The sequence below is a fragment of the Halichoerus grypus genome, chromosome 14, assembly GCF_964656455.1.
Source record: "Halichoerus grypus chromosome 14, mHalGry1.hap1.1, whole genome shotgun sequence".
Classification (NCBI taxonomy): Eukaryota; Metazoa; Chordata; class Mammalia; order Carnivora; family Phocidae; genus Halichoerus; species Halichoerus grypus.
This window is the reverse complement of record NC_135725.1, coordinates 1908044-1917519: the sequence shown is the minus strand read 5'-3', so window position 1 is coordinate 1917519 and position 9476 is coordinate 1908044.

Genomic DNA, 9476 nt, shown 5'->3' with positions numbered 1-9476 from the left:
GGACCTGAGAAACAGACAGGGTTTTAGAGGGGAGGGGGAGGGGGGATTTGTTAGCCCGGTGATAGGTATTAAGGAGGGCACGTACTGCATGGAGCACTGGGTGTTATACGAAAACAATGGATCGTGGATCACTACATCAAAAACTAATGATGTATTGTGTGGTGACTAACATAATAAAAAGAAAAAAGAAAAAAAAATTATTAAAAGTTTAAAATTTTTTTAAATTTAAATTCAATTTAATTAACATACGCTGTATTATTAATTTCAGAGGTAGAATTTAGTGATTCATCAGTTGCATACAACACCCAGTGCTCATTCCATCAAGTGCCCTCCTTAATGCCCATCACCCGATTGCCCCATCCCCCCTCCCCCCTCCCAGCAACTCTAAGTTTATTTCCTATAGTTAAGAGTCTCTTATGGTTTGCCTCCCTCTGTTTTCTTATTTTATTTTTCCTTCCCTTCACCTACGTTCATCTGTTTTGTTTCTTAAACTCCACATATGAGTGAAATCAAATTTTGACATCAAGAGACAATATCCACAAAGTAAAAAGGCAACATACAGAATGGGAGAAAACATATGTACATCATATAAAACTGATAAGGGATCACTATCCAGAATAGAGTTCCTAAAGCTCAACAACAACAAAAAACTGATTCAACAACGGGCAAACAACTTGAATAGAATTTCTCCAAAGAAGCACATGAAAAGATGCTCAACATCATCTACCATTAGGGAGATGCTAAGCAAAACTCCAATGAGATACCACCTCACATCTATCAGGATGGTTACTGTAAGAAAAAAAAGTGTTGGTAAGGACTTGGAGAAACTGGAACCCTTGTGCACTGTTGGGAATGTAAAAGGGTATGGCTACTGTGGAAAACAGTATGAATGTTCCTCAATAAATCAAAAATAAAATTACCATAGGACCCAGCACTTGCATTTCTGGGAACATACCCAAAACAAATGAAAGCAGGGTACTGAAGAGATATTTGTACACTCATGTTCATAGCAGCATTGGTCACATTATCTAAAACCACCCAAGTGTCCACCAACCAATGAATGGATAGGCAAAATGTGCCATATATATATAAAACAAAATATTATTTAGCCTTAAAAAGGAAGAAAATTCTCTAATGTACTACAACATGGATAAACCTTGAGGACATTACGCTAAATGAAATAAGCCAGTCATAAAATATAGAGAAATACTGTGAAATTCCACTTACATAATATATACCCAGAGTAGTCAAAAATCACAGACAGAAATAATAATGGTTGCCAGGTGTGGGGGAAAGAAGAGAATGAGAAGTTAACAGGAATAGATTTTTGGATTTAAACTATGAAAAGATCTTCAATAAATGGTGTGGTAAAACTGGACGGCTACATGCAAAAGAATGAAACTGGACTATTTTCTTACATCATACACAAAAATAAACTCAAAATGGACTAAAAGACCTAAATATGAGACCTGAAACCATAAAAGTCATAGGGAAGAGCACAGGCAGTAATTTCTTTGACACTGGCCATAACATTTTTCTATATATATCACTGAGGCAAGGGAAATAAAAGCAAAAATAAACTACTGGGACTACATCGGGGTGCCTGGGTGGCTCAGTCCTTGGGCATCTGCCTTTGGCTCGGGTTATGATCCCAGGGTCCTGGGATCGAGCCCTGCATCAGGCTCCCTGCTCAGCAGGAAGCCTGCTTCTCCCTCTCCCACTCCCCCTGCTTGTGTTCCCTCTCTCGCTGTCTCTCTGTCAAATAAACAAAAATCTTTTTTAAAAAAACTATTGGGACTACATCAAAATAAAAATCTTGTGTGCAGCAAAGGAAACAATCAACAAAACTAAAAGACAACCTACTGAATGAAAAAAGATATCTGCAAATGACATATCTGGTAAGGGCTTAGTATCCAAAATACATAAAGGATTTATACAGCTCAACACCAAAAAAACAAATAATCCAAATTAAAAATGGGAAGAAGACATGAACAGACATCTCTCTAAAGACATACAGATGGCCAACAGACACATGAAAAGACACTCAACATCACTCATCATCAAATGCAAATCAAAAGCACAATGACATATCATTTCACACCTGTCAGAAATGGCTAAAATCAAAACCAAAAGACAAAACAAGCATTGGCAGTGATGTGGAGAAAAAGGAACCCTCATGTACTGTTGGAAGAAATGCAAACTGGTACAGCCACTGTGGAAGACAGTAGCGAGGTTCCTCAAAAAATTAAAAATAGAACTACCCTAAATGGCTGCCATGTCTATTCTCACCCCAGCAGAAGTCTGGGGTTTTATTCTGAAGAGGTTTCTGTACTGCAGGATACCAGGCACATACCCTAACCCTAACCATCTGGAGAGGTCTCTGAACTGCAAAATACAAGACACATATCCTAACACTAATCCTAATCCACAAAAGCTAATCCTAACCCTAATCCTAACCCATAACCCCTAATCCCTAATCCCTAATACTAAACCCTAACTTAAACACTAAGCCTAACACTCTGGAGAGGACTCTGAACTTCAAGATACCAGGCACATACCGTAACTCCTAACCCCTAACCAATAACCCCTAATGGCTAACCCTGACTGAAACCCTAACCATCACCTCAGCAGAACTCTGGGGTTTTATTCTCTAGAGAAGTCTCTGACCTGCAGAATACCAGGCACATACCTTAACCCTAGTCCTAACTCTAATCCTAGATATGAGAAAGTGACTTTTGGAACACATGATAAGGAAAGCTGAGAATCAGCCTAATTATCCTGGAGAAGACCCCAAACATTTAAGAATTGGTAGTATTTCTGGAAATGCATGTGAAAGTAGAGATAAAAACAGAACGACCAATTCAATATTTATTTAAAGAATACTTAGGGTCCCTAATCCCCTCCTTGCCTCAGCTTTGTAGATGGCTGCCTTGTCTATTCTCACCCAAGCAGAATTCTGGGGTTTTATTCTCTGTAGAGATCTCTGAACAGCAAAATACCAGGCTCATACTGTAACCCTAACCCTAAACTTAACTTTAACCCTAAACATAACCCTAACCCTAAACCTAACCCTGACCTCTGGAGAAGTCTCTGAACTGAAAAATAACAGGCACATATTTGAATTATAATCCTAACAGTAACCCTAAATCTGAGAAAATGGTTTCCAGAACACAAAATAAGAAAAAATGAGGAAAAAATTGAACTACCCTATGATGCAGTAATTCCACTACTGGGTATTTACCCACAAAATACAAAAATACTAATTCAAAGGGATACATGCACCCCAATGTTTATAGCAGCACTATCTACAATAGCCAAATTATGGAAGCAGCCAGTGTCCATTGATAGATGAACAGAAAGAAGATGTATATACATATAATGTAATATTACACAGCCATAAAAAAGAATGAAATCTTGCCATTTGAAACAACATGGCTGATCTAGAGTGTATAATGCTAAGTGAAATAAGTCAGAGAAAGACTAACACCACATGATTTCACTCATATGTGAAATTTAAGAAACAAAACGAATGAATAAATGGGGTAAAAGAGATAAGCCAATAAACAGACTCTTAACTATAGAGAACAAACTGATGGTGGGTGGGAGCATGGGTGAAATAGGTGATGGGGATTTGGAGTACACTTACCTTGATGAGTACCAAGTAATATGTGGAACTTGTGAATCACTATATTGTACACCTGAAATGAATACAACACTGTATAAGATAATTTAAAAATTTCTGTTTTAAGCCAAAGAAAGAAAAAGAAAAAATGGAAAGTCTGAGAACTTTCCAACCTAAGGAGAGATTTGGACATACAAGTTCATGAAGCTAATAGGTCATACCAAAATATCAATCCAAAATGATCTCAAAGATGCATTATAACGAAACTGTCTAAAATCAAAGGGAAAGAATTTTAAAAGCATTAAGAGAAAAAGAACCCTCACATATAAAGGAACCCCATAAAGTGATATCAGTGGATTTCCAACAGAAACCTTACAGGCCAGGAGAGAGTGGGATGATAAATTCAAAGTGCAGAAAGAAAAAAACCTGCCAAACAAGAATACTTTACCCAGCAAAGATGTCTTTCAGAAGTGAAGAAGAGATATTTTCTCCAAAAATCAAAAGCTGAGGGCATTGATCTAAACTGGACCTGTTTCACAAGAAATGCTGAAAGTTCTTTTTTTAAAAGATGTACGTATGTATGTATGTATTTTGAGTGAGTGAGAGAGAGGAGAGAGAGAGGAAGGGAGGGAGGGAGGGAGGGAGAGAGGGAGAGAGCATGAGTGAGAAGGGCAGAGGGAGAGAGAGAATCTCAAGCAGATTCCATGCTGAGCATGGAGACTGACATGGGGCTCAATCCCATGACCCTGAGATCATGACCTGAGCCAAAACCAAGAGTCGGACGCTTAACCAACTGCACCACCCAGGCGCCCCAAAAAGTTCTTAAAGTTGAAAGGAAATGGTACTAATTGATAAAATGAAAATGTATAAAAATATAAAACATGCTGGTAAAGGTAAGTATACAGACAAATTTAGAATAGAGTAATAATGTAGTATGGTGTTGTGGAAATAACTCTAATACAAAGGTTAAAGAATAAACCTATTTCTTAAAAGATTTTATTTGAGAGAGAGAGCAGAGTGAGAGAGAGAATGAATGTGGGGGGCAGAGAGAGAGGGAGAGCAGACTTCCCCACTGATCAGGGAGCCTGATGTGGTGCTTGATCCCAGGACACTGGGATCATGACCTGAGCCAAAGGCAGACACTTAACTAAGCCACCCAGGTGCCACTAAAGAATAAAACTATTAAAAATAACAATAGCTAAAATGATTTGTTAATGAATATCTAATACAAAAAGATGCAATTTTTGACACCAAAAACATAAGATGTGGTGAGGTGAGTAAAAGGTAGAGTTTTTGTACGCAATTGAAATTAAGTTGTTATCAGCTTAAAATAGACTGTTATATCTCTAAGATGTTTTAGGTAAACCTCATGGTAACCAAAAAGAAAAATCTGTAGATACACAAAAAACGAGGAGAAGAGCATTAAAGTATACCATTATGGAAAATCATCAGTTTACAAGAAAAGACAGCAAGAGATGAACACGGAGCTGTAAAACAGCCAGAATGCAATTAATAAGATGGCATTAGTAATTCCTTACCTATCAGTAGCTACTCTAAATATAAATGGATCAACTTCTTCAATCAAAAGGCATAGCAGATGGGGCGCCTGGGTGGCTCAGTCAGTTAAGCGTCTGACTTCAGCTCAGGTCATGGTCCCAGGGTCCTGGGATTGAGCCCCGCATCAGGCTCCCTGCTCCGCGGGAAGCCTGCTTCTCCCTCTCCCACTCCCCCTGCTTGTGTTCCCTCTCTTGCTGTCTCTGTGTCAAATAAATAAAATCTTTAAAAAAAAAAAAAAAGGCATAGCAGATGATTTAAAAAAAAAAAAAGACACCCCCCCCCCCAAGACCCAACAATATGCTGCCTACAGGAGATTCATTTCAGCTTCAAGGACACACAAAGACTGAAAGTGGAGAGATGGAAAAAAATAATCCGTGCAAATGAGAACATGAATAGCTATACTTAGATATACAGACTTTAACTCAAACACTGTAATAAAAGACTAAGAAGATCATTCTATACTGATAAGGAGTCAATTCATCAAGAGGATATAACAATCATAAATTTACATACACCCAACATCAGAACACCTAAATATATTAAGCAAATACTAACATATTGGAAGGGAGAAATAGACCACAATACAATAATAGCACAGGACTTCAATACCCCTTTCAACAATGGATAAATCAGTTAGACCAAAAAAAAAAAAAAAAATCAATAAGGAGACACTGAACTTAAACCATACTTTAGACCAAATGGACCTAACAGATGTATACAGAATATTCCATTCAACAGCTGCAGAACACGTGTTGGGATGAGCACTGGGGGTTACATGCAACTAATGAATCACTGAACACTACAACAAAAACTTATGATGTACTATATATTGGCTAACCGAACATAATGGAAAAAAGAAAGAAAGAAAGAATACACATTCTTCTAAAGTGCACATGGAATATTTTCAAGGATAGACATATGCTGGTTCACAAAAGAGGTCTTACTTAATAAACTGATAAAGACTGAACTCATACTAAGCATCTTTTCTGACTACAATGTTATGAAACTAGAAATCAGTAACAGGAGGAAAACTGGAAAACTCACAAATGTGTGGAAATTAAACAACACACTCCTGAAAAACCAATGGGTCAAAGAAGAAATCAAAAGGAAACTAAAATATCTTGAAACATATGAAAATGGAAACACAACATACAAAAACTTAAAGGATACAGCAGAAGTAGTTCTAAGAGGAAAGCTTATAATGATAAAATGTCTACATTAAGAACAAAGATCCCAAATAACCTAATTTCACACCTCAAGAAACTAGAAAAACTATGCCCAAAGTTAGAAAAAGGAAGGAAAAAGCAATGACCAGAACAACAATAAATAGAGTCCAGAAAAACAATAAAAAAGCCCAGGGAAAGTAAGAGCTGATTTTTGAAAGGATGAACAAAATTGAAAACGCTTTAGTAGACTAAGAAAAAAGGAGAGAAAACTCAAAAATCAGAAATTAAAGAGGAGATATTACAACTGATACCATAGAAATACAAAGGATCACAAGAGACTACTATGAACTACTATACACCAACAAATTGTATATCCTAGAAGAAACAGATAAATTCCTACAAACATACAACCACCCAAGACTGAATCATAAAGACACAGAAAATCTGAACAGACTAATAACAAGTAAGGAGATTGAACCAGTAATATAAAACGTCCCAAAAAAGAAAAGCCCAGGACAAAGGGTTTCCCAGGTGAATTCTACCAAACATTTAAATAAGAATTAATGGTGACTAACATAACATAAACAATGAACTGTGGATCACCACATCAAAAACTAATGATGTATTGTATGGTGACTAACATAATAAAATTAAATTAAAAAAAAAGAATTAAATGTGAATTCTTCTCAAACTCTTCCAAAAAACTGAAGAGGAGGGAATACTCCCAAACTCATTTTATAAGACCAGCATTACCCTGATACCCAAACCAGATTAAAACACTACAAGAAAAGATTTCAGACCAATTATCTCTGATGGATATAGGTGAAAATTTCTCAACAAAATACTAGCAAACCAAATTCAACAGCATATTACAAGGGTCATACCACGATCAAAGGGGATTTATCCCTGGGATGCAAGGCTGGCTCAACATATGAAAATCAATAAAGGCAATACACCACATTGATAAAATCATATGATCATCTCAACAGATGCAGAAAAAGCACTGACAAAACATCCTTTTATGTTAAAAACTATTCACAAAGGCGCCTGGGTAGCTCAGTCATTAAGCGTCTGCCTTCGGCTCAGGTCATGATCTCAGGGTCCTGGTATTGAGTCCCACCATCAGGCTCCCTGCTCAGCAGGAGGCTTGCTCCTCCCTCACCCTCTGCCCCTCCACCCCACTCATCTTCTCTCTCGCTCTCTCGCTCTCAAATAAAATCTTTAAAAAAAACTACTCACGAATTGGGTATAGAAGGAATAAAGGCCATTTATGACAAACCCATAGCTAACATCATACTCAATGATGAATATTGAAAGCTTTCCTCCAAGATCAAGAAGACAAGAATGTCTACTCTCCCCACTTCTATTCAATATAGTATTGGAAATCCTAGCCAAAGTGATTAGGCAAAATAAGAAATAAAAGGCATGCAAATCAGAAGGGAGAAGTAAAAGTGTCTATGTTTGTAGATAATATGATCTTATATACAGATAATCCTAAAGACCCCACCAACAAACTGTATTGATAAATAAATTCAGTAAAGTTGCAGGATACAAAAATCAACATTCAGAAATAGTTATGCTTCTATACACTAGCAACCAAATATCTGAAAAAGAAATTTAAAAAGAATTTCACTTGCAATAGCATCAAAAACAATAAAATGCTTAAGAATAAATTTAACCAAAGAAGTGAAAGATCTATACACTTAAGACAGTAAGATTTTGATGAAAGAATTTGAAGAGACAAACAAATGGAAAGATACCCAATGTTCACGGATCAAGAGAATTAACATTATTAAAATATCCACACTACCCAAGGCCATTGTATTTTCAATACAAACTCTATCAAAATCCCAATGGCATTTTTCACAGAAATAGAAAAAAAAAATCCTAAAATTTGTATGAAGTCAGAAAAGACCACAAATAGCCAATGCAATATGGACAAAGAACAAAGCTGGAGGTATCAAACTTCCTCATTTCCAGCTTTATTACAAAGCTACAATAATCAAAACAGTATGGTACTGGCATAAAAAAGACACACAGACTAACAGAACAGAGTAGACATCCCAGAAATAAATCCATGAATATACAGTCAACTAATATTTGATAAGGGAGCCAAGATTACTCAATGGGGGAAGGATAGTCTCTTCAATAAATAGTGTTGGAAAAACTGGATAATCACATGCAGAAGAATCAAGTGGGGATCCCTACTTTACACCAATCACAAAAATTAACTAGAAATAGATTAAAGATTTAAACGTAAGATCTGGTGGCGCCTGGGTGGCTCAGTCGTTAAGCGTCTGCCTTTGGCTCAGGTCATGATCCCGGAGTCCTGGGATCGAGCCCCGCATCGGGCTCCCTGCTCTGCGGGAAGCCTGCTTCTCCCTCTCCCACTCCCCCTGCTTGTGTTCTCTCTCTCGCTGTGTATCTCTCTCTGTCAAATAAATAAACAAAATCTTTAAAAAAAAAAAAAATAAACGTAAGATCTGAAACTGTAAAGTTCCTAGCAGAAACCACAGGGAAAAATAATCTTGACATTAGTTTTGGCAACAAGTTTTTGAATATGACACCAAAACCAGCAACAAAATCATAAGTTAAAAAATGGACATCAAACTAAATGTTTCTGCATTAGCAAAGAAACATTCAACTAAATGAAAAGAGAACCTACAGTGATGAGTTAGTACCCAAAATATATAAGAAATTCATACAACTAAGTAACAACCCCCCCAAACAATCAAATTAAAAATGATCAAAGGACCCAAATACATAGTTTTTATTTATTTTTTTAATTTTATTATGTTATGTTAGTCACCATACATCATTAGTTTTTGATGTAGTGATCCACGATCCAATGTTTTCGTATAACACCCAGTGCTCCATGCAGTATGTGCCCTCCTTAATACCCATCACAGTTTTTTAAAAAACGACATGTGAATGACTCACGGGTATATGAAAAGATGCTCAACATCAATAATCATCAGTGAAATGAAAATCAAAAACATACTGAAAAGTGATGAGTATTAAGGAGGGCACTTGTTATAATAAGCACTGGGTGTTATATGTACATAATGAATCACTAAATTCTACTCCTGAAACCAATACTGCATTATATGTTAGCTAACTAGAATTTAAAT